This window comes from Camellia sinensis, chromosome 3, assembly GCF_055761805.1.
Source record: "Camellia sinensis isolate YWXY chromosome 3, ASM5576180v1, whole genome shotgun sequence".
Lineage (NCBI taxonomy): Eukaryota > Viridiplantae > Streptophyta > Magnoliopsida > Ericales > Theaceae > Camellia > Camellia sinensis.
This window is the reverse complement of record NC_138963.1, coordinates 79,874,127-79,900,735: the sequence shown is the minus strand read 5'-3', so window position 1 is coordinate 79,900,735 and position 26,609 is coordinate 79,874,127. Positions and strand designations below refer to the sequence as shown.

At 43.1% G+C, this 26,609-nt stretch overlaps 1 protein-coding gene across 1 annotated transcript in view; it reads left to right on the top strand.

Moving 5' to 3' along the window:
- Positions 1–15,045, top strand: part of LOC145821046 (F-box protein SKIP31-like) — a 34,533-nt gene extending 19,488 nt beyond the window's left edge. Inside the window, exons 9-10 of the mRNA XM_082917654.1 lie at positions 14,287–14,407; positions 14,787–15,045. The gene's annotated coding sequence lies outside the window, so the exon portion shown is untranslated. The remainder of the gene's footprint in view (positions 1–14,286; positions 14,408–14,786) is intronic.
- Positions 15,046–26,609: the final 11,564 nt, after the last annotated feature.

Sequence of the window (26,609 nt, the reverse complement as noted above, 5' to 3'; positions counted from 1 at the left end):
GGAAAGAGCTGCATCGCCATGACCTTGGCCGAGACACTGATGGGATTGGATGCTATCTATTGCCAGGAGATGACTAGATTTGCTGGGAGTCCACTGCTACTGCAAGTAATGTTTCCCACCCAATCTTACATATGTATTTTCTCACATCACTCGGCCCTCAGGCTCGGTTTTTCTCACAAAAACCCTTTTCTCACTTTTCTCTCACCGTACATCTCTCTATTCTTTATTCTCTCATTTTTCATCCCTCCCCAGGTATGGTTGATGGACAAATTGCAGGTCGTGGACTCTTGCCCAGCCTACTCAGCTCGAGGCTATTTCTTTCGACAGCGCCTAGTCGATGCCCCTGATGAAAGGTGGTGGTTTGACTGGATGTGCAATTTGTCTGCAGGTCGCATTGCTTGGCGTTGTCCTTGGCTTAATCTCCCGGCAATGAGCTATAGCATGTCCCGGCTGATCGGGATCCAGTTGATTGGTCTGACCCACTGTGTGTTCTACTTTCCGTTCTGGTTCCTGCGCCAGTTCGGTCATGATCAGATTTGCCCGCCAGAGGGGATTGAGTACCCGGCTGCTTTCCCGGTCCGAGGTGCACAGCTTGTCCGATATGCCACAGCATGGAGGACTAGAGAGCTCCTGGCCCCTGCTCCCACTTTCAGTTGCACTTTGTCTGACAAGTGTTGGGACTGGCTTAATGTGGAGGCACAGGTCGGGCCCAGCTTGGCATCAGAGGCTTCGACTAGCTCTGGGAGGGGGCGCAGGGATACTTGACTTGACTATGCCCCGGATTTATTGCTTTATTAGTACTTTCAAGTTTTCTTTATGAATGTAATAAAAAGCAACTTCGATTGTATGTAAGAGCAGGAGAACTCTGTTTTGAAATCAATGAAATTGAAGGTTGTGGTACTGAAAATTTTCCGCTTTGGTCCAAAAATGGTCTTAGTTGTAAAGAGATTAATTTGAACAAAGTCAACTTTTATTAAAACTTTTCAAAACCATTTTCGATATGGATCAGAACTGGACACGCCTAAGATCTGTCACTGAGATGCACAACCCCGAATCCTAGCAACTGAAAAGTTGCCCCTAGTCTGAATAGTACCGCGACACCGTGTGGCAACGGAAAGTTGCCCCTAGTCTGAATAGCACTGCACCGGAGATTGCGATAAATGCTGATGGATAAAGATGACTGAGATGGTCAAAATGGACAAAGTTGATCGGGGAAAAGTTTATGGTTGAACTTCAGGATGAAGTTTCCTACGTATCCCGAAGATGGGAATCAAGCCTTACGTAGTTCAGGCTTAGGTTCACTCGAGTATTTTCACTCTCCTTTTACGCTCTAACTTTTGCCTAGGTCGCCCTTTCGGGTTTTCGGCCTAGCGAGCCTCTCAGGGGTAATATTTCTTCAACTTGTCCATGTTGATCGGTTGGGAAAATTCCAGGCCATCTAGGTCCATCAGAACCACAGCTCCACCTGACCAAATAGCTTTGATGATATAGGGACCAGTCCAATTAGGTCTGAACTTGCCCCTTGGGTCGTGGATGGGAGCTCGATTGTCCTTGAGCACCAAATCTCCTTCCTTTAGATTCCTGGACTTAACTTTTTTGTTGAAAGCTCGGGCAATTCTGCGCTGATAACCTTGAACATGGTACAGTGCTTTCAGTCTCCTCTCATCAAAAAGCATGAGTTCCTCAAACCTGCTCTGCTGCCAATCTACTTCGGCTATTTGACACTCAGCCAATACTCGCAATGACGGAACCTCAATCTCAATAGGTAGAACGGCCTCCATCCCATAAACCAATGAATACGGAGTCGCTCCGGTAGAAGTTCTGATTGACGTCCGGTAGCCCCACAGAGTAAAGGGCAGCTTATCTGGCCAATCCCGGTAGGTTTCCACCATCTTTTGCAGTATGTGTTTGATATTCTTATTGGCGGCCTCGACCGCTCCGTTGGTTTGCGGCCGGTATGTGGATGACTTATGAAAAGCCACGTTGTATTTTTCCAACAAGCTAATCACTTCCTTCTTGAAGTGAGAACCATTATCTGAAATGACCTCGTTCGGGACCCCATAGCGACAGATGATGTTATTTCTGATAAACTTCGCAACATGCGATGCCTTCAACACCGCATAAGACTGGGCCTCAACCCACTTTGTGAAATAATCTATCGCGACCAGGATGAACTCATGCCCATTCGACCCCTTCGGAGTGACAGCCCCGATCACGTCAATTCCCCAAACTGAAAACGGCCATGGCGAAGTCATGTTGTACAGCTTCGACGGCGGGATATTCATGCGATTTGCATGTATCTGACATTTGTGGCATCGCCGAACAAAACTAACACAATCCTCCTCCATGGTGGACCAATAGTAACCCTGTCTGAGGACCTTCTATGCTAACATTACTCTGTTCATGTGTGCACCGCATTCTCCTCCGTGGACGGCCTCCATCAAGCGCTTCGATTCCTCGGCTTCGACACACAACTTATGCATTCCCAGATGACCTCTCTTATACAGCTTACCCCCACAAATGATGAACTGAATGGCCACTCTTCTGATTGCCCTTTTATCCTTGGCATTTACCCCTGGCGGATATGCTTCCTTCTCCAAGAAGTTCCAAATGTCGTAATACCAGGGGTTTTCATCCTGAACCTCATCTATAGCAGCAATCGACTCGTAGGCAGGTGCAAATTTCTGGTCAATGATAATTGGACGCATCCGGATTCCAAACGGGATGTCTATCATGGAAGATAGAGTTGCTAAAGAATCTGCGAATCTGTTGTTCTCTCTTGGAAGATGAGCAAAGTTTAGCTTTTCAAACCGAGGAATTAACAAGTCCAAGGTCTGGTGATTCATCATCATTTTTTCTTCTTTGACCTTCCAGTCTCCTTTTGCCTGAGACACAACAAGGTTTGAATCCCCGATGACGTCCAACCGTCTTGCTCCTAGTTCCAGGGCCGTTTCTAGACCGGCAACGCATGCCTCATATTCTGCTTCGTTGTTCGGGACTTTGAACCGGAGTTTGAAGGCTAGAGGGATACGGGAATTGTCGGGTGCTATCAGCAACACTCCTATCCCATACCCGTACTGATTTGACGCTCCGTCAAAGTACATCGTCCAATACTCGTCGTCGATGTGCAAAATGGCTTCATCTGGGAATAAGTATTCAACTGCTTCACCTCCTTTCACTGGATGATGGGCTAAGAACTCTGCCACTGCTCTTCCCTTGACTGACTTGCGTGTCACATATTTCAGGTCGAATTCGGAGAGCAACAGCAACCAACGAGCTAGCCTACCCGTAAGTGTCGGTTTCTCGAAAAGATATTTGATGGGATCGAGTCGTGAAACCAACATTACGGAGTGAGCTAACAGGTAGTGCCGCAGCTTCCTAGTAGCCCATACCAAAGCTAAGCAAGCCTTCTCTAATGGTGTGTAGCGAGTCTCATACTCTAGCATCTTCTTGCTCAGATAGTAGATAGCCCTCTCCACCTTGTCCTCGGATTCTTGCGCGAGCATACAACGCATTGTGGTCTCAGTCACTGAAAGGTATAATATCAACGGTTTCCCCAGCTTTGGCGGTGACAACACGGGCGGGTTCTGTAAATATTCCTTGATCTGTTCAAAAGAAGCTTGGCATCGGCCGTCCCATTGGAATTTCTTTCCTTTCTTCAGGAGGCCAAAAAGTGGTTCACAGGTCAAGGTTAATTTCGAGATAAACCGTCTTACGAATTGCACTTTACCCAGAAAGCCTCGCACCTCCTTTTCAGTCCTTGGTGGGGGCATTTCTAGGATGGCCTTGATTTTGGACGGGTAGATTTCGATACCTCTTTGTGTAATCAGAAACCCCAGTATTTTTCCCATTGTAACACCGAATGTACATTTCTGAGGATTCAGCCGCAACCAGAATTCCCTGATCCTTTGGAAGAACTTCTGTAAGGCGGTGTAGTGGCCTTCTCTTTCTTTGGACTTGACAATCATGTCATCCACGTACACCTCAACCTCTTTGTGGATCATGTCGTGCAATATTGTGGTCGCGGCCCATTGATAAGTAGCTCCGGCATTCTTCAACCCAAACGGCATTACTCTGTAGCAGTATGTCCCCCACGGGGTGGTGAATGCAGTCTTTTCCTAATCTTCAGGTGCCATTACTATCTGATTATACCCTGAGAAGCCATCCATGAATGAGAGCAAAGCATGCCCTACTGTGAAATCCACCAACTCATCAATATGCGGCAAGGGAAAGTCGTCCTTCGGACTAGCTCTGTTTAAATCCCTGAAAGCCACGCACACCCAAATCCTGTCATCCTTATTCGGCACTGGAACGATGTTGGCCAACCAAGTTGGGTATTCGGACACCAGCAGGAAGCCTGCATCGATTTGCTTGGTGACCTCTTCTTTAATCTTGAGAGCCCAGTTTGGGCGGATCCTTCTGAGTTTCTGTTTGACAGGTCGGGCCTCGGGGTTAAGGGGGATCCGGTGCTGTACAATCTCAGGATCGATCCCAGGCATGTCTTCGTAGGACCACGCGAAAACATCTTTGAAATCTTTTAATAAGGCGACTAAGCGCTCGCGTTCCTCCGAAGACAAAGTGGACCCGATCTGGACCAGCCGCGGGTCCTCCTCAGTACCAATATTCATGGTAATGATTTCATCCGTTAAGGGTTTGACAAATCTCTCTTGCTCCTGCTCAATTAAACGTTGCAAAACCGGAGGAATTTCTTCCTCGTCGTTTTCATCAAAATTTTGAAAGTCTGAGTTTATGCAATAAATTAAGGGCACAGAAAAGTACTCAGAAACCACAGTTACTTGATTCTCATTAAGCACATCCAAATCGTCCGAATTCTCGGTTACAACAGACTCAAACGAGAAAGAAAAAGACGACCTGGACAAAACTTTGGCATCCGGGTTATCATCCCCAGGATTACCAGACTCAGACTCAGTCGAGCTGGAACCTAATTCTGACTCACAAGATTCGGTGGAATCAGATTTCGGCTCACTACCTGACCCAGCGTTGCTGGACAAAAACCCCTCCTCGTACTGCCAAGTGAGAGAGGGTGCGATAGATGCATCCAAAATAGTTGCTGGTAGGCCCGCAACCGTTTCATCCCCAATCACGGAAACCGAGAAGTTATCCCCCAAGCACTTATGGTCGATCGAAGGATCTGAGAGTAGACTTGCCAGCGCTACCCCCATTTCAATTTCAGCGCCTTCGGAATCCACTGCCTTACACTGCCCAATCTCAACTGATAAGTCTGTCTGCTCTTCAGCAATATCGTCCCGGGTAGTTACAGGTCGAAGAAGATCTCGAAACCTGGCGCGCGCTTCTTCTCCGCGTTTAGCCACGGCTCTGGGAAGCCGCAAAACGGAAAGACCTCCCCCTCCCTGACGAAGCGTCCGTTCAGGGTACCCCGAATGGGCCTATGCATTAATTCGAAAGGCTTCCCAACCTGCTTTGCTCTGGCTCTTCCGGCCATTTCCTTACCCTTCCTTACCCAGTCCTCTTTGGTGGGCATATAACCCAAGCCAAAGGTATGAGGGTTGTGTGGCACTTCGGCCAATGCTGCGACGCCCTTCCGGCCGCTCCTTCCTAATCCCATCCCGGGGATGTGTTGTAACTTGTTCATGAGGTAGACGGATTGAGCACTGACATACACCCCCTCATTCACAGCCATAATATTCTGCACCACTCGAGCCTCAGCCAAAGTGAACCCTGATAAGAACACATCCTCAGTGCCATGCTCGATTTCCAAGGCTGGTGTGGACACTTCCGGCGGCGGATGGATTGATGAATTCCCGAAGACAATAGCCACCCCCTTCCCGTGAGGGTACTTCAACATCTGATGTAAAGTGGAAGAGACTGACTTTACTTGGTGCAACCACGGCCGCCCCAAGAGTAGATTAAAGGTTGCGGGAACGTCCAAGACATGGAATTCAATGTTGTGTTGTCCGAGACCAACCTGGGTCTGAATTTTGACAGTCCCCATCACTTCCCTGCTAGTATTATCATATGCTCTGATCACCTGAGCAGTCGGCACGAAGTTCGCGGGCTTCAACCTGATTGCATACGCTATTCTGGCTGGGCAGACATTGATGGCAGACCCGGTATCAACAAGTACCACCGGTATCCACTTGTCTCTACATTCCACAGAAACATAGAGGGGTTTGTTGTGATTTGTGCCCTCAGGTAGTAGTTCTTTGTCTGAAAAGGTTAATGCCGAGGAACCTCCTCCCGGAAAAACCAGCCAAACCTGCTGTTCTGGTGTAGTATCTATAGAGAGTTTGGCCTTGTCCGTGGCAGATAAGGCAGCCTGTCTGTGTACTCACGACGCCATAAGCAGTCCCCAGATGGAGATGTCTGCTTGTATCTTCTTCAGCTGTTTCAGTACAGCTTCCTCTTCGATCTGCTTCTCTTTCTGTCTCTCGGCTTCTTTGTCCTTTCCAGATGCCTCAGGTTGGTCTAGGTGCGGGGGCTTGAAGTGCTGCCCGCTTCTTGTCATGTGATCAACCTCATCGAGGTACCAGGTGTCGTCTGGTTGATTGCTTCCCCAGTCTTCGTCTGTGTAGGCAAGACATAAGTCATCGTCTTCCCACCACATTCTGTTGGCATTCAAAAGGCACCAGTCTGGCTCGGGCATATTTGTACTCACAGCACTTTCAGCCTACATGCTCACAGCATCCTCTGTTCTTGTGCCCACAGCACTTCCGATCCCCTCATGGATTTTGGCTTTCCCGGTTCTCTCAGAACCCTGTTGTTCAACCTGCATCAGTGCAGTTTGTTGTTCAACTTTCCCTACATTCACAATGCTTCTGTCCTGAGCGAAATTCTTTGTACCGGCGTTCTTCGGCAATGTACTCTGACTTTCGGCCCTTCCGGCCATCACTGGTACTCTCGCCCCTGCTTGGCCTTGTTCTGGTTGAAATTATACAATGTCTGGTTGATCATCTAACCATCCCGTAACTTCTGCCGACTCCTCATATTCAAAACAATTGACTGCTGCATCCCCTGATTCTTGGTCACTGAAGAACTGGAGGTTGGCAAGGCCCTCTTTTACAGCCGTCAAATTGTCCGTTCCTTGTTCAAATCTGTCCCCCTAAATCACGCATAGTTCTGCTTTTTCTGGCAGCCCTACACTTAGCTCAGATTGGCCCACTGACAGGATGTACTCACTTGGGTCGTAGGTTTCCCCAGCAAAGTTTCCAGACTGCTCAAACCCTGTCTCAACCATTCTATCCTCCTCTGCAACCTCTATTGTGCTGTCTTTCACAGTCGCCACCACTGGCTCAAGTTGGGTTGTAGAGATGTCCAATATGCACAAGAAGTCAGTGCAGTCGGGAAGGAGCATCTCCGGCTTAGGTAGATGGGTAGGAGTAATATAGATGCTAGGATTGTAAGACACGACCCCAGTCTGGATAAGATTGACTCTTTTGGGAGGTGGAGCTTGGTTGTGTGTAGGGAGTGGATTGGTTGTGACGTTAGGTTTCTCTGGAGGTAGAATCACATTTTTGTCAACGAGGTCTTGAATCTCGTGACACAGCCTGAAACATTGGTCAGTATCATGACCGTGCTGCTGGTGATATGCACAGTACTTGGCTGGGTTGTGAGAGGGTGGAAGTGGATTTGGTAATGGCCTCGGCTCCAGGGGTTTTAGATGCCCCTTTCTGATTAAGACCCCCAGAGCCTTAGACAAAGGCATGTACAGTGGGGTGAAGGTTCTTTGGCCTCTGGGCTGGTATTTAGTGGTTTGGGTATTACTTCCGGATGCACTGGAGAAGGGTGTGGCTGCCATGGGCCTTGGAAGGAGAGGGGGAATGGTGGCGACCATGCTGACCTCCGAAGCTCTTGCGGTTGCAGCGCCACTCGGGCCTACGTTATTGTTACGGTTAAATGTTCTCCGGGGTTGCTCCCTGTCCTGGTCAATCAGACCTTGCTTCATCGCATCCTCGATTTGTACCCCCATCTCATGTAGATCCGAAAAGGTGGGGAAGGGGAGTACAATCATCTTCTGCATCAATTTTGGTTGGAGGTTACGCACAATCATCCTGATTTGGTCCTTATCAGTGGGCCTCAAAGTCATCATCGATGCCTTCGCCCTCCTCCGAGTTACGAAATCTGAGAAAGTCTCTTTGGGCTCCTGCCTCGTTGTTTCGAGATCACGAGTTGTAATCTCGATCTGGGTATTGTACGAGTACTGTGCGACAAAGGCCTCGGCCATTTCATCCCAACTTCTTTTTACCTCATCTTCCAACTTCGCGTACCAGATAGCGGCCACACCCGACAGGGTTCGGCCGAACAGCAAAAGCTTTTGTGGTCGAGTTAGGCCCATTGGCCGCAGTATATCTGAGAATAACCAGACGTGGACTATGGGATCCCCAGATCCGTCGAAACGATCAATCTGCGGCATCTTGAATCTATCTGGCAACATTACGGCCACATCGGTATATACGTCCTTGATATCCGGAATAGCCTTACTCCTTGTGATTTCTCGAAAAGCGTCTCGAGCTTGCTCAGTTTCAGAGCTGTATGGTCTATTTCGAACTCGAAGGGAGAGTTTGGGTGGTTGGGTGTATGGGTCTTGGACAGTTGAGGCGGAAGCGGGGGCGGAGCTAGCCTCGTTGGAAGGTCTGTGTCCTCTTGGATGTTCTGGACATTGGGTAAGGTGTTCTGGGTGTTTGGCAGGGCATTCTGGACAATAGGTGCCTGCTCGGGTAACGGTACCCCTGGTGGAGGAGGAACTTGATGTGAGGCAGATGCTGCATTTTGCTGTTGCAGTCTAGTGATTAGCTCGGCCTGCTGAGCCATGACTGTGGCCTGCTGTTTAGAGAACTCTGCTTAGCGGGCAGCATCCTCCTGCATTTGTTTCATGCTCTCTTGGAGCTGGCGCATCATTTCTTCCATCTTGGCAGTATTCTGCTGATCTTGCTGACTGACTGGTATGTGTATTTCTATGGCAGAAACTAAAACCTCAGCCTGACTATTCACTGCTAGGGTAGACCACTGTTCTGGTAACCTCTGCTCAGACACACTGCGTCTTCTTGGCCTTCTTCTGACAACTGGGGGTAGAGAATGAAACACTGGCTGTCCGTCAACCAGATCCTCGGATCGATTGAGCCGGCGACCTCTTGTCCAAAGTGCTTGGGGAATATCTACTGGGTCGGAAGCAATTGTGCTAAAACTGCCATAGTAAAAAGGTAAATAAAGCAATAAGGAAATAAATAAATAGATAAACGGACAGCATAACAGCTTAAAGTAAATACACAACACACGGCTGGGCATAACAACACACGGTCGATAAGCTGAATACACATTGTCCTCCAACACTGATCATTATCCCTGAATCACTGTCCTCAAAGACTGAATCTGATACCCGCAGATAACCGATTCTCAAACACTGACTGATGCCCGTAGGCCTGATGCCCCAAACTCATAAACTGATACATGCATTTCCCTGTAGAAATGCACTCTAAAAGCACATAGCAGATAAGTGAGAGCCAAAACACCCCTATGTTGGGGTAGGGTTTTCCCTGTTCTATTTTGTTAGGAGCTAGGGTTTCACTACGCACGCAGCGGTTTCAAACAACCTATCGGGTAAGCAACCTGTCCTAGCTTTGAATGGTCACTATGGATTCCGAATATGCACTAGGTCGAATGGTTAAAAGGGTGCCCCGGTAAAACCGGGGTTTGTATTCCTATACTGGCAGAGCCCACAACCGGTCAGCCTTATGGTCATGTCTTGACAAGACAAGCCTCCGGCAAACCGTTCAGGAATAGCAGATGGAAAACACGGTTTCCTAGGCGCACCAATGCAAATACAATGCAAAAAAACACATAAGTGTTGTCAAAACCAGATATCATGAGTTTGAGTCAAGTTCTCTAACTCCCCAGCAGAGTCGCCAGAAACTGTGGACGTCCCCGAACGCCCCGGGAGGACGAGTCCCCCGTTCCGTTCGATATTGGGCTCACTACAGTTCGGACTCTTAATTTGTCACGGTTCTAAATCTAAACCAAAGAGTCCAAATCCGGCAAATCGTTTTGAAAAAAACAGATTTTGAAAGAAGTGCCAAACATGGACTGCTTTGCCAGATACAGAGTCGCCACCTAAATATTTTATTTTGGGAAATTTAGGAAACCCTGACTCGTTGCCTAAGGCCACGTGTCCGTCATCACCAAAGTTGCCTCGGCTTGGGAACTTGGGTACGATTGGGGAAGGTCACTTTGTGAGCTCCCCCACTCGCCAGATCAAAGATCGGCCTCTACTAACCATGATATCTATTTTTGAAAACATTATGTGTTCTTATTCCGATTATTAGCCTAGATTACTATGTGATGTGCACAGCATACAAGTATAAACTGGATCGCCTGAATTGGAACAAAACATTTCATGTTTGTTTGTTTGAAAATGGTTTGATGGTGCTACCCGCAAGTAGCTAAGACGTGGATTTGCCACCCTCAGGTGGGCTTAGAAAACATGATTTTGCCACTATCTAGTGGGCTTAAAACTCACAATTAATGAATTGTTCCAATTCAAATAACCCAACCTTTACCCACAGGCATTCAGGTAGTTTATATCACATAAGCACATAGCCTCATGGTAAGCATGCTATCATGGCATTCACTCACACGCATGCAAGGATGCTAAAGCGTAAAACTTACTGAGTACTCCAAGCCAAAACAGAAGCTAGGTTAGAAATCCATGCATGATCCTAACTATACAGAAATGTCTAATGCAACACATGCAAAAATGCAACTATAGCAGGCTCGGCTATTCTAAACATGGCATATGAAATGCTACAGCTAACACGTATTCAACTTGGAATTGAAAATCCGATGCAGTTAGTATGATGTGCCGAGCCCAGTGCATGCAAGACAGATGAATGAATTCAAACATGCTATCATGCTGTATGCTAATTGAAACATGCCCTAATCTAACCATCATAAGCGGGTAAATAAAAGGGAGAAAGACGTGGGGTTGGAAGACATACATCACACACACGCACACTTATTACAATATTGCCCTCGCGCGGAGGGTCCGAAAGAATAATACAGTCCCAAATGGATAAATAACACAGTCCCGAATAAATACTTAAATATTACAAAACCCTAATTAATTAACAAATTAACTAGGAAAGCGGTAAACTAGCATGCAAGCTAGGGACTGCCTCGACTCTGTTCCGAATGATGGATGATGCATGCTTGAGTCGCCTTGCGCGAAAATCCACTGCGATGCCCCGGTTTGCCTCTGTTTGCAATTGTTCTCGGGATGCGCGCTAAGCTCTGGAAGGCTGCTGACTCTTGATTTACTGTAACAGAGAGCAAGAAAGGGGCATGGCAAAGTATTTTCACATATATGTGCTTGACTACTCTTTAGGGAGTGTAGTCCTCGATCCTCGTGCCACCAATCACGCATCTCGATGCATGATGGCCGAGGAGTCGAATTGCACGACTTAATATGAAATGAATGCACACATAAACACAACAAGACCGAGACTCCATCATGGATAATCCGGAGTGTTGGTGACTGGGAATTGAGACACGTTCCGTCACTCGGAGTACGAAACGTCCCTCGTTTCCCGAGCTCGGGCTAACACCTATCCCAAACACAATGCAATATGCATGACATGCATGAATGCAATTCTAACATGCAACCTAGCACACGCAATGCTATGAAATGGCATACACAATGCGCGATGTAACATGGCATACACGATGCTCTAACATACAACCTAGCATACGCAATGCTATGAATTGAAATGGCATACACAATGCATGATGGACTTACACCAACATGAGTGGACCTCAGCCGCACTCACATCAATGGCCATTAGATGAAAATGAGACACTCGAGATGCGTGCACACGTGCACGCAAATCGAGGACCGAACCTAAGGCACAAATGCCACTCTAACAAAGCATGGCACGGTATGAAACATGATATGCAAACATGAAAATTTCAATACCAAAATATGATGCAAAACAGCCCCGAAACATGGAAACATGGCACCCGATGCATGAAATGAGACCCAAAACTCGAAACTAGGCGCATGGAATGACTTATAGCTATACAAAGCATGCATTATTTGAATATGAAGCATAAATACAGAATCAAGGAAGTCCCAAAACATGCATATTTCCAGTTTTAAGCAAGGCCAAAAAGTGAACACAAATAGGGCTAAGTTAACATGCAAAAATGGCCCCAAAAGAGAGATAAAGAAGCAAGTAGCAGATGCTGGACCCAAAAAATGAAGAGCCCTTCAACAAATTTGAAGAGGGGCTCAAAACAAGGTATTTTACAGTTTATGGCCTAGCCCAAAACAGTGTACAAGTAAGCTTAAAATACTATGCAAGAAATAGGCCTAAAAGAAGGTTTAAACACAAAGTGTAAAAAGGGAGCCTCAAACAGCAAAAGACCCTTGATCAAACATGAAGCGAGGGTCAAAATATGACTATTTTCAGTTTGGGTCAGAGCCCAAAAATACAAGCACAAGGGGCTAACAAAACATGCAAAAATAAGGCCAAAAGAGGGATAAAGAGGCAAGTGACAAAAGGAAGCCTCAAATAGTGAAGAGCCCTTCAAAAATGTTGAATAAGGGCTCAAAATAAGCCACTTTTTAGTTTATAACCAAGCTCGAAACAATTTAAAAATGAGCCTAAAATACTATGCAAGAAAGAGGCATACAAGAGAGGTAAAGAAGCAAGTGTAAAAAGGAAGCCTCAAAAAGGGAGAGGCCCTTAAACAAACATGAAAAAGAGCTCAAAATAATGCTATTTTCAGTTAGGGTCGGAGCCCAAATATGCAAGCAAGAGGAGCTAATATATTGAGCAAAAATAGGGCCAAAGAGAGGGATAGAAGACTTACCCTTGAAGACCAATCCTTCAACAACTCTTGGCTTGAGAAAAGGTGCTCCTTGCCTCTGGAAAACCAGCTCCAAGTGTTGGAAAGGATGGTGGGGAGGTGGTGCTATGTGGTGGTGTAGAAAGGGGCCAAAAAAAAAAAAAAACAAAAGGGTTTTGATGCTTGGAATATATAGAGAGAGAAATTAAATGTAGGAGGCTTAAAAAAAAAATTTCTAAACCCTCCAATGGGAGCTGGAGGGCTTGGATATATAGGAAAAAGAGGAGGGAAAAAAGGGGGGGAATGGAATTCAAATTTCCCCCCAAAAGTTGGCGCCCCCCGGATACAAAATCTGGGGGGAAACAGAGGGCATTTTTGTAAAGTACCTGGAGAGAGGATTATGGCCGGCCGGTTTCCTAGGGTTTAGGTACCCGGTCGGCCAAGGGTCAAAAGGGTCAATGAAGGTTAATGGCCGGCCATGCCAAAAAGAGGGCCTCTCATGTGTGCACAACACAACCATGTGGTCAAAAACTAGAGAGAATGAACCAGGAGAGAGAAAATGCCACTTTTAGGAGGGGTTCAAAAGGGTCACACACAATTACTGGCCGGCCACGTGATATTGGTGGCTTCCCAGGTGCGTACAACACAAATATGTGGTTTAGGGCTGGAAAAAGTGGCCTTAGGGTGGTCAACATTGGCTTTCAAGTGAGAAAAACGGGCGACGGAGGGCGATGGAGGAATAAAACTGGTTGTCAGAACAATTACTGGCCTCCCACCCTTCTACGACCTCCTTAGGAGTGAAATAAGGTTTCCACCAAAAATGAGCCCAAACCGATGCAAAATGAAGGTTCGGGGGCCGAAACGCGCAGCCCGAGGCCCCTAAAACTGACTGTTAGGCACCGGAAGTGGTGTTTGACCACGAAGTTGGTCTCTCGGGCCACAGTGTCCCTCAAAAGGGAGAAAATAAGATGCATGCCAAAACCCGAAGCAAATGGAGGTGGTTAAGCGGTTCCGAACCGAGGCACACGGCCAACAGCTCCGAAAAATCGAAAACCGGACTCCAAACGGGCAAAATGGCCTACGACCACGAAACGTAGCCTATGGCCACTGAGAGATGATCTACAAGACCTCTCCCTCCCTTCGGGAAGAGAAAACAGAGCCTAGTTCACAAACCGAGGCAAAGCATAAAAGAGTCCGAAAGTCCGGAGGCGAGGCTCGCAGCCGAGACTCTGAAACCTCTGAATGAGCACGATATGCAACATCACCAAGCGCTCAATCGATGACGTCTGAGTCTTAAGGTCGGTCAAAAATGGGGTGTCTACATCACTGAGATACTATTTAAATTTGGCAGGACTTGGAACCTTCCAATATGCAAAGTAGTAGGTGTTACTTTTATGTCTTTGCATACATTGTTTGGTTTTAGCATAAACCATGCTGGTTCTGATTTAGTTTTTAAATATCTTCCAGTTCCAGACTTACCTACAGTGATCTATGCCATCAAATACCTGAATCCAAGTTTAGGCAATGTTTATTGACAAACACTAGCTGCCCTTATCATGCAATCATGAGCTTTCAACTAGCGGATAAGGTAAAAACTATCGTCATCACTGTATTATGGGTCATTTGGTGTTAATTACTCTGTTTATATTGTAGATTGTGATTATATATATATATATACATTTCTACTTTGTCTACAAATTTTAAAATTCTCTTACTAAATCATTTGTTATCATTGGTACATATCAGTTCACTGTCTGTGCTGATTCAACTGATATTAAACATTTTCTAGCTATTGCAGCTTGTGAAATTTGGTGCTGTAATTGACCTGTATCATATCAGTCATGCTAGGAACACAGAGTTTTGGGTCCCATTCCGTGTTTGGTTTCTATTGGCACCTTTTTTTTTTTTGTATATTTCTCTTTTTCCCTGTGATGTATGCTCTGAACAGACTGGACTTTTGGTATCAGGTAATGACAAATCAGGAGGCAGTGGAGTGCATTAGGAACATAAAGGATGCTAAAGCAGCTGCTAAGCACCTTACTTGTTGATAGCAAATATTAGTAGTTTTATTTGTTGATAGCTGTGCATGGATAACAAATAGTTATGTTTCAAATTGTTATGCTAGATGGATGTGACTTGTGAATGAAAACTTAGAATAGTTGTATTGTGTCGAATGTTAATGAATTATGTATTGTGATTGAATGTTAATGATTCAGTTAATTTGAATGATGCTTTAAAGTTATAGGTTTATTATGGATTGAATGAATTATTAGGAATTACAGATGTATTGTTTTCCTGCTTTGGCGACCAATTTATTAGTCGTGACAAATAAATAATTTTTTTTCGCAAAAAATGACAATTGCCGACCAAGAGTTTTGGTCGCAAAAAATACATCTATTGCCGACCAAAACAGCTATTGGTCGTGGAAACTCACTTTTGCCGACCAAAAGTATTGGTCGCGAAATGTAACAAATGGCGACCAAAACCTTTTTTGGTCGTGGAATGTCACAATTGGCGACCAAACTTTTTGGTCACGGAATGTCACGATTGCTGACCAAAATTTTTTGGTCGCGGAATGTCACAATTGGCGACCAAACTTTTTGGTCGCGAAATGTGTTAATTAGCGACTAAGAAATTTGGTCGGCAAAAGGCGACTTTTCGCGACCAAAGTGTTTTAGCGACAAAATAAATTAGTCGCGGTAATTAAATAATTAGCGACCAAAAATTTAGTCGGCAAATCCAACTTTTGCCGGCCAACCAAAATTTTGGTCACGAATTACTTTTGCCGACCCTCAATTGGCGACCAAAGTAGCGACCAAAAAAATTGGTCGCGGATAACTTTTGCCGACCAAAAATAGACTTTTAGCGACTAATTTTTTTTTTGCCAAAAGTATTAATTCTTGTAGTGAACTACTAACAACTTAAGCACTAACAATCAAATAACTCATGCAATAACAACTAATTAACATAAAATACATTGTATGAATAAATTACTAGAAATAAACAACTCAATTCCAATAACTCTATGCAATTAAATTAGTTTTAATTCCAAAAGTCACTAGAATAAAATTATAATAAAAATTAAATTGTTTTATTAAAACTATTTATAAAAATCAATTTTAAGATAATTGGTATTTTTCCAAAATAATATTAGAAAAATATATAAAATTAAATTAAAAAGAACTGACAATACAAATTTGGTTTTTAATTAAAGAATGAAATACAGAATAAACTACAAAATTAAAAATATAGAAATGAATTAGATTACATCATGGAACAAATTGCAAGGCAGATTTACATGCTCATATAAAATAATATACAATAAAAAGTTTAAATTTAAAACTTTGAAGAAGGAGAAATAAGGGATGCAAACCGAAACCTGTGTGATATCACAGTTTTCTTAAAACAGATTCACCACCTCCCGATGGGTGTTGGAGGCACGCTGGCGTCTATCTCTCAGGATACGCTGGTCGAAACCAGCTAATGTAGAAACACCTTCTGAATAGTTTCAGCAAACTTGACAATAGCAACACACTCTCTCTCTAACAAAAACCAAAGAAGGGGCTAGCATAAAGAAGATAGGAAAAAATTTCTTTGGTAATAAAGGCCATCTCTAATTTTATTATCTCAAAACACCATCTCATTTTCCATCACAAAAAACCTCTCTAAAAACAACCTACTAAGTTAGGGGGGAAATGCCTCTGTTTATACTAGTAGGGGAGAGCCTTAGCTATGAAGGCTAACATCAATAGGGTGATCAAATTCCATTAACGAAGGCCATCAACTCTAGCCATTAGGGCTAGAGTTACAAAGATAGAAAATCTATGGCCATTAACATTACCATCAACTCCATCATCAAAAGATGAGAGTTACAAAGGTTGAAAACCTCCCTTGTATTATATATATAAAGCTATTTAAATAATCAAACTATATGGGTCATAAACGGATGTGGGTGTTAGGTCACAACCCGATCCAAGCGTAATCTCAAACGCATACACAAGCTAAATTCAACACAACACAACCCAGCCCAAGCTTAAGATTAAGTTCAAGTCCAAGACCAAGACCAAACCCAGCACATGCACAAGCACAAGCACAAGCACAAGTACAAGTCTAGGGCCAGTTCAAACTAAGACTAAGTCCAAATCTAAGCCCAATTTTTGTTGATGCTCACTTTATGAGACAATTTTTATTCACAACCTAATGGTTTCGGCTCATGATTTTTATATTGTAATCTTCTCACTTAAAAGAATACAACCCCACTCGGACCTACCTCAACTGGCGGTTGTATCCCACTTTAATTTCAAATTAAAATTACCGAAAATCATTATTTTCCAACACTATTGTTAAATATGAAAAACAAAATTGTTTGTCATTTTTTGAATAAAATACCCTTATCATTGGGTGAAAACAACAAACCTCATCATTTTATCTCTAGGTCAAAATAAAATAAAATAAAAGTTCATATCAACAATAGAAATGTTGGAGAATAATTAATCACATAACCAACTATAAATATCTCTTGCACCATATGGTTATGTGATTAGTTGTGGTTGATTATGGGTAATGTTGTATTAGAAACAGTCAACTCTAGATGTAATTATGCTCCGCTTATTTCAGTAAAAAATATTTTGTTTTGTTTGGTTGTATTTTTAAGATTAATGTACTAACAGCTACATTAGGGCGGAGTGAAAATGGAGGCGTTGGGTGTGGCAACGTGACAGTGATGGCGGTAGTGGTGGTAGTGGTCGTATAAAGAGGCAGAGATGGTAGTGGCGGTAGTTGTGGGGGATGGAGGTGATGGTGGTACTGATGGTTGTGAATGTGGTGGTGGTGGAAGTAATGATAGTGGTGGTAATGTGGTGGCACTAATAAAATTTTAATTTGAAAAACGTTTTTCGCTTTTTAAAAGTGAAAAATATTTTTTGCCCAAATAGTTTTGTTTTCCATTGACCATAGAAAATGTATTACATTAACTTTTGTTTTTCGTTGTACCAAACGATAAAAAATACAAAAAACATTTTTTTAAAAATATTTTGCGCTCAAACAAATGAAGTGTTAGTAGCTTTTAAATTTGTTAACAAAACTTGAATATAAATAAGTTTTAGAGAAAATTATAAATAAATAAAAAAAACTAAGGGTTTATTTTTAAAAAGTACTTTAAAATATCATTTTTCTTCAATTTTACTTAATGAAAATAGACAAATGATTTATATTTAAAAAAAACTAAATGATTAGGGTTTAAATTAACAAAATTTAAAACTCGAATTTATTTTGTTCCAAGATCAAAGCTTGGGGTTTTATTTATAATTTTTTTTCTAAAGTTTTAATTAGTAACTTTACATCTTAAAGAGTGAAAATTTATTTTTTGAAAAAAAAAATTGCAATATTGAAAAATCTAAGATTATTGAGATTTTGATTTGTGATTATATTCCAATTTAAAACAATAAATAACACTCCTAATCAAACAATTAAGATAAATCAACACAACGATTTAACGTGAAAAAATCACAATTAGAACGCCTCTAATTGTGATAAAAAAGAAATCACAGGCCAAAGTCACAAAACAATCCATTAAGAAGAAAAAAAAAGAATTATACATGTGTACTCTCACTTACCTAGTGAATCCAAGCCCGAATTGAACAGACCCCGATATATTTATTCCACCACCATCTTTACTTCGATATTGTCTTACCCAACGTTGAATTCACAATGCTGATGTCGAACCTATGACAATAAATCACTCGGGTATCCACCAAAGCTTCAGACCCAATTGTCCAGAATTCACCGAAGAACAACTCTCGCTTTTATGAATAAAAGAAAACAAACAAACCCCTTGACGATATTGATATAAGGTTCATGGATCTATTATTCACTCTTAAATTATCAAGAAAACACTCATAAAATACCCTCCAATATAAAACAATTTTTTTTTTCTTCCTCTCCGAAAATATGGAGACTCAAACCCTAAAAACAACAAAATGCGCACTTTATAGTAAATTGAATCACGAAGGCTGCTCGAATGCACATTTCACCAATCGAGCAGTGTGACTAAAGGCGGTGCGAAACATATATGCTGACCAGTCGAGTGCAACTTTCACCGCTCAAGAGGTAAAACTTGTTTCCCAGAAGTTCAGACGCTCTACAAAAATAATAGATGATCCTTTTATTCGCTGGCAGCTCAATCCCCGTACATAATCAGCGAAATGACAAACATAAAAGCCTAAATATCACAAACTCCTCTGCATAGGTACAATTTGGGTTGGATTTGCATTTAAATACTCACATCCTCACTGAAACATAAAAGTGAAAAAAATTACAATTGAAAAGAATTTTCCTAAACGGGATTATCAATTACAAAAATCTAACAATATAAAAATTTGTGAATACCTCATTTAAATTTTGGTCTAAGACCTCAAACGGGCTTGAGTCACCTCTGATGCCAGAGCTGGGAAGGAGATTATTGGAGCTAGGCTTAGGACTCTGGGTGGGCCGTTGGGATGAGTGCGGTTTGGGGCATTCAAAGACCAAAAAAAAACAAATGTTAATTTGGACTTGGAGCACCCTAAGAAATAGAGTGCCCAACCAACATTTTAAGGTAAATTTACACCTAGTTTGGAAACTTAACGAGAGAAAATAAAAGAAATAATTACGTAAATTTAGAGAGAAAATAAAAGAAGAAAAAGATTGTAATTTATCTCCCTCTTGTTTGGGTAAATAAGAAAGAAAAGAAAAGAAAATATATTAATTTCTCTCCCATCTGATTTAGTTAAACTACATCAAAGAAAAATAAAATAAATGATAGTGTTTTATTACCAAATTAACCATATATAGGTGTTAGTTTTTTGGGAGACTTACGTGTAAGTCATAATAGGTGAACTCATTATCCAATAAGTCTTGTGAGAATTAATGGTGTTTTTCATTAAACACTATTAAAAAATGTCATTAATTGTTAATTTTTAGCGATAGTTTGAAAATTTTGTCATAAAAAATGTTACTAATTACAAATTTTAGAGACAGTTTAAAAAATAGTCACAAAAAATGTCACTACTTTTTAACTTTTAACGATAGTTTGAAAAATTCGTCACAGAAAAATGTCACTAATTGTAAGTTTTAGCAATAATTTATAAAAATCGTGATAAAAAAAAAGTCACTAATTGTCAATTTTTATGGACATATACAAAAAATTAGTTTTAGAAATTTTACTAAGACTTATTTGATTGGAAGTAAATCCTACTATTAAGATCTATCAATAGTTTACCTTAGTTTTTTTTTCCTTTTTATTTCTTCTATATTTAAAATGATAGTTTTAGTATAATAACAAACTATTATTTAGTTGGATTTTTTTTCTCTCCTACTCTCCCCAGGAGAGATTCAAAAAAGGGGTTATGAGCAAGGGCCAATGTAAAAGGGGATCAAGAGGGACATGTGCTCAATTCTTATAATTTACAATAGTATCTGTACGGGGAAGAAATAATTCTCCTCGTATAATCCTGTTGACTAAGTCCACGCTCCTCCGTACGACGTCGCTTTGTCACCTGAAAACACAAACGTGAGCTAGCCGGCGGGTGTGTGCTGGAAACCTCTCCGATGCCTAAGTTAGAAAACTTGACAAATAGACAAAGCTCAATGTGTTCAGGAAGAAAAATTGTATGTTGTGTTATGTTACCTCCTCCAAGGTGATGCTTGTGAGCTTTTATAGGTTTCGAGTGGCACAATCCTAGTAGGACTTTTATTTCTCCATGCAAAATCCTCCTAGGATTCATACTCCTAAAGGATAATGCTTATCCTTTTACACCCCCCCTCCCACTGCTTAAACCAAGTGGGATGGTTTTCACCATGGCCGAACTGCCATACGACCGAGATAAACCTGGCTATACTGAGCCACAGAGTAGGCCGTACTAACAGTAGTTCGGTTCTTCCTCTTGCTGCGCCATATCTCGGTTCTCTCATACACGAACCATGGTGTGTTTGGACCGATCTACTGAATAGCAACATTCCAACCAACCTACCCAGAACACATCATGACCGGACTATTTCTGAGACCGGCCTAACTCCAAGTTGCACGGACCGAAGTAACTCAACATCTCTTCTGAGCCGGAGTAACTTTATCACTCTTGAACCGGAGTAACTTTATCTCTCCTGGGCCGAAGTAACTTTTCGGCCTTTTTTACACAATCCTTCGTACTTTGGGCCACAAAGTCCATCTCACAGCTCGGCCCAATTTTCACCAAAATTTACCCTCTCAATTGCCCCTTAATTCCATCTGCACAGCATGATTGGGATTACCAGTCTACTAGCCGAGCTGGAGATTTTAAGCTTTTCCAGCCGAGCTAAAAACCCTTTAGCCTCTCCAGCCGAGCTAATCTTTACTCTGGGCTCTGTTTTGCCTGGTCAAAACGTCTCTTCAATTACGACTGTAACGCTTCCCTTTCCAATGACACGTGGCGGGTTCTGATAGGCTGGGGGCAGCTGTCACGCCGCCCTCGTACTACGAAACTTTTGAACAGTCTCGCCCTTTTTGCCTTTTGTCCTTTACACAAAACAACCCTATCCTTTCATTTTTGAATCACTTACTCTTCTATTCTTCGTCTTCTCTCTCTGTGCCTCAATTTCTTCACTTCCAAGCCCGTGCTTTTCATTGCTGCAACTGCTCCATCTCCAGTTCCCTCTTCTTCAATCTGGTAAGCAAATCCTTTTCCCTCCCCTGTTTTTGCTTTCGTATTTGGTCTATGCATTTTGTTTACTGTGTTTTTGCAAAACATTTTCTTCCATTTTTGCTTCGCTTCTGTACCTTCATGAAAAAATCAGTAGAACTCATGTGTGTATGAATTATCCTGTAGAAAACCAGTCTTGGATCTAAAATCATGTAGCAACCGAACTAGGATACTGTTTGTCCTATATAGGTAGATCCCCTTAGACAATAACCGGACTAGAACTTGTAGAGATGACAGCAGCTTCAAAAAATAACCTTCTGATTCACCTTAGCCGAAATAAGATCACCGAACGAAGTTTGAATACATTAAACTAGGAACCTCAGTCTTTAACCGAGCTAAGCCTTTGGGGCTAAGCCAGCTTTCTTAGTTTCTATACCGAACTCAGAAAGCTGCCCCTAGAGGCTTAACCGAAGTAACAAAACTCAAAGTTTTAACCGAATTAGGCCTTCGGGGCTAAGCCAGCTTTCTTAATTTTCTAGACCGAACTTAGAAAGCTGTCCCCAGACGATGAACCGGTCTAATGAGTAACCTGCTCAAACCAAGCTACCAAACCTTTTGATGAACCGAGGTAGAACCAGTTCACAAGGCCGAAGTAGGGCTCTTGTACCTTGCTTTTAATTTGTAGCACGGTCCTATGATCTGTGCTTAACCCCTTTGTTTTCTACTTTGCAGACTTAGGTTGCCCAGGCACTTCTTCGTGCGCTCAACCGTGTTACTGAGCACAATTTTTGCACCGATATAAGTTATTCATAAATTATACAACAAATGGGTAAGTATAGGTATTTGGTAGAGACCCCTGGTGGCATGGCCGAATTCCGAAGGGATTATGGCATTCCAGACGATGTACACCTTACCCTAGCCAAGCAGGACATCATACCATGGGGCGAAGCAGGCTTTGTACTTTTACCCTGCTTTCCATAATAGAGTCCGGACTAAGGTTCCCAGTTCAGCCTTTAATTTGTGAGTTTCTTAGGCAAACCAGATTATGCCCAACCCAGCTATCTACCAACACATACTGGATAATAATGGGTATAGCCGAATTAAACCGCCAAGCAGGCCTGAACCTCGGTCTAGCCGAAATCTTCCACCAGTACTCTATAGGTTCCAAGGACGATGGCTGGGTTTATTACCTTAGGATACGCCGCCGTAGAGAAAAGATAATAAAAGATACGCCGGATAAGGATATAAATGATGATGACTTTTTCTGGGTATCGGGCAATTTTGAAGACCAGCAAGCCCAAATCCCAGGCCGAAGTATTAACTGGAAAAAAGGAGAACCTGGTAGAGTTACTTCGGTTTTATGCATGTTTTCTTTTACTTCGGTTTCAGATGTCACAACCGATCTGACAGTTGTATCTTTTTGCAGACTCATCTCATCTTGCATCCCTGTATAGTTACCCAAATCTGAACACACTCCGAGCCGCATTACGGTCTAAAGAAAGGAGTTGGGCTAAGCTTCTAAACTTTGAGCCGACCTACAGGTATAGCGGTCGCCGAAAATCCAGAGTGACCGATTTCCTTCTTGAAGACGCTCCAGAACCGGACCCAACCTTGCCCGAAATAAGACTTGTCCCATTAACCGCTGAAGAAGAGATGGCAAAGAAAAGCAGAGTCAGGGCCCTTCTGACCGCAACAACCAGGGCCGAAGTACCTCCATCAATCCAATCGTAGCCTGCCGTTGTGGCCCTCCCTTCTCAACAGCCTTCTTCATCTCGCCCCTCAAAACGCGCCCGATCTATATCGACCGAACAGCAACTTGTCGATGAGGTCAAATCCATCCCTCGAAGTCCTCAACCTACCCTTCAACCGGAGCAAACTGACCGAGCAGAATCTTCCAAATGGGCTCCGAAGCTAACCTTCAACGACCGAGATATCAAAGATTCTGATTCGGTTGTTGCTGAAAAAGATCATCAATTGGCCTTCAACCTGGCCAAGAGTGTGTGCCTCCCCAAAGATATGGAGCACCACCAAAAGCAATTAAACACCGAATTGAAGTCCATCCGGTCTTCATCGAAGTCCATGATTTTGGTAAGTAGCTCTGTCCGTTTTTCTATCTAATTTTTCCAACTTTTACTTCGGCTCAAGGGAAGTCTTCGTTTTGACAGGCCTTACAGAAAAACAACATTACTTACAAGAAAGTCCAAGAGTTTAGAAAAAAAACAAGGCAAGCAGTGGCGGAAGCCGAAGCAAAGGTGACCGAGCTAGAAGAAGCCGGAAAGAAAATGGCCGAGCTACAAGCTGAGAACGGCCGACTTGCCGGTCTGGTTAGTTCGGCCAAAGCAGAGAAGCAGAAAGCCGCCATCGCTATGAAAGACAAGTATCTACGCGAGTTGGTAAAGCTTGAAAAGAGAAAAGATACCGAAATAACCCAACTAAAAAAGAGCGCGAAAGGAGCCAAAAAACAGGGCTACAAGAAGGCAGAGGATGCTTATGTCAAACAGTGCGATGCTGCCAAGGAGCTGTTCTTCAAGTGCGGCTGGAGGGCAGCTGTTGAGAAGCTCGGTCACGATCCACAGACCGAGGTTTTCAACCCTCCAGCCTACTTCATACCGAGCTCCCTTGGGGAGTATGCTAATGCCCTGCAGCAGCAGTTTCTAGAAGACTCAGATTCCGGCGACTCCTCTACTTCTGAAGATACTCCGGTTGTTAGTGCGGACCCATCAGTTCGGTTGGAGCCCATGGTAGAAGACCTGACTATTGAACCACTAGGTGAAACTGTGGTTCCAACCGAAACCATCCTGGCAACCGAGAGCGAACTTCCTCTTGAAACCGGTCTTCGAGTTGATGGTGATGCAGCTTTTGATGCCGAAATTGAAGAACTTTTCTCTTGATTATGTATTTTTTCCTTTCGTTATTTTTTGTTCTTGTAACCGGGCTATGCCCCTTCTTTGTAATGGCTTTTCAATGAATGAAAAATTTTGCTTGAACTCTTATTCCGGTTTTGATTCGTATGCTTGCATTTGTAATGTCTTGAATGAAATTTTTGTTTGAACTCTTATTCCGGTTTTAGCTGGTTAAACTATGCTTACCAGCCAACCACTCCTTAGCCGATATATTTACTTCGGCTGAGGAGTATACAGAGTTTGTTTAATCCAGCCAACTATTTTTCAGCCCTACCCTTACTTCGGCTGAAGAGTAACAAGAGTTGGTTTATTCCAGCCAACCACTCTTCAGCCATACCCTTGCTTCGGCTGAAGAGTAACAAGAGTTGGTTTATTCCAGCCAACCACTCTTCAGCCATACCCTTGCTTCGGCTGAAGAGTAACAAGAGTTGGTTTATTCCAGCCAACCACTCTCCAGCCATACCCTTACTTCGGCTGAAGAGTAACAAGAGTTGGTTTGTTCTAGCCAACCACTCTTCAGCCATACCCTTACTTCGGCTGAAGAGTAACAAGAGTTGGTTTGTTCCAGCCAACCACTCTTCAGCCATACCCTTACTTCGGCTGAAGAGTAACAAGAGTTGGTTTGTTCTAGCCAACCACTCTTCAGCCATACCCTTACTTCGGCTGAAGAGTAACAAGAGTTAGTTTATTCCAGCCAACCATTCTTCAGTCATACCCTTACTTCGGCTGAAGAGTAACAAGAGTTGGTTTATTCCAGCCAACCACTCTTCAGCCATGCCCTTACTTTGGCTGAAGAGTAACAAGAGTTGGTTTGTTCCAGCCAACCCTCTAAGTTAGTTTTTCCAGCTAACTTAGAATAATGTTTGGTTATTCCGACCAAACGTCCTGCAGCCTAGATCCTTATCCTGGGCTTAGGAAGGGTGTTGGTTTATTCCAGCTATGCCTAATCTTCACTAAAGCTAACTTTTACAAAGAACAACTTGTGCTGAAAAGAATTGCTTGTTTTATTGAAGAAAGAAAAATTTACATATGTTTGAAAAAGAAAAGCTAAAAATAAAACAACTTGAGATTGGCCGTGTTCCATGGTCTAGGGATTGCTTTGCCGTCCTTGTCTTCTAGATGATATGCCCCTTTGCCTGCTAACCCAACCACTTTGTAAGGACCTTCCCAGTTTGGCCCCAACTTGCCATCTCCTGGTACCAAGGTGTTTCCCATTACTTTGCGCAGTACCCAATCGCCGATCTTGAATTGTCTTGGATGCACCTTTTTGTTGTATTTTCTAATTAACTGTTATTGGTATGAAGCAATGTGAACCAATGCCCTTTCTCTTCTTTCTTCCGCAAGGTCGAGTTCCAACGCTATGGCTTCTTCATTTAAGTCTGGATCAAAATTTTTGCTTCGGATTGTGGGGAGGCCAACTTCCAGTGGGATTACTGCTTCTATTCCATAGGCTAAGGAGAATGGTGTCTCTCCTGTTTGATCGTCGAGGTGTGGTGCGGTAAGCCCATAAAACATGAGGAAGTTCGTCTGCCCACTTGCCTTTTGCCTTCTCTAGTCTTTTCTTAAGTCCATCTAAGACGACTTTATTTGATGCTTCTGCTTGGCCATTTGCTTGAGGATATGCCGGTGTAGAATTGTAGAAATCTATCTTGTATTCTTCACAAAAGCTTCTGAAGATTCTGCCGTCGAACTGAGTGCCATTGTCTGAGATTAGGGCTTTTGGTATGCCAAACCGAGTGATGATATTCTGCCAAACGAACTTCTTCACATCTTTTTCTTTTATGGATGCCAATGCCTCTGCTTCCACCCACTTTGTGAAGTAGTCTGTTGCTGCGATAAAGAACTTCCTATTGCCGGGCGCAGTTGGAAGTGGTCCTACTATGTCCAAGCCCCACATTGCGAAAGGCCATGGGCTGGTCATTGGTAGGAGTTCTCTTGCTGGTTGATGAATTTGGTGTGCAAATTTTTGGCATTTCTCACACTTCTTTACATATTTCTCTGAGTCTGCCTGCATGTATGGCCACCAGTAACCTTGTGAAATGGCCCTGTAGGCTAGCGATCTTCCACCTTGATGGCTTCCGCACACCCCTTCATGTATCTCGTACAAGAAAGCTTCTACTTTGCTGGGATGTACGCACTTTAGGTAGGGTCCTGAGAATGACTTCTTGTATAATGCTAAGGATGGGGAGAGCCAAAATCGCTGTGATTTCGCTCTTATTCTGTTGGCTTCTTT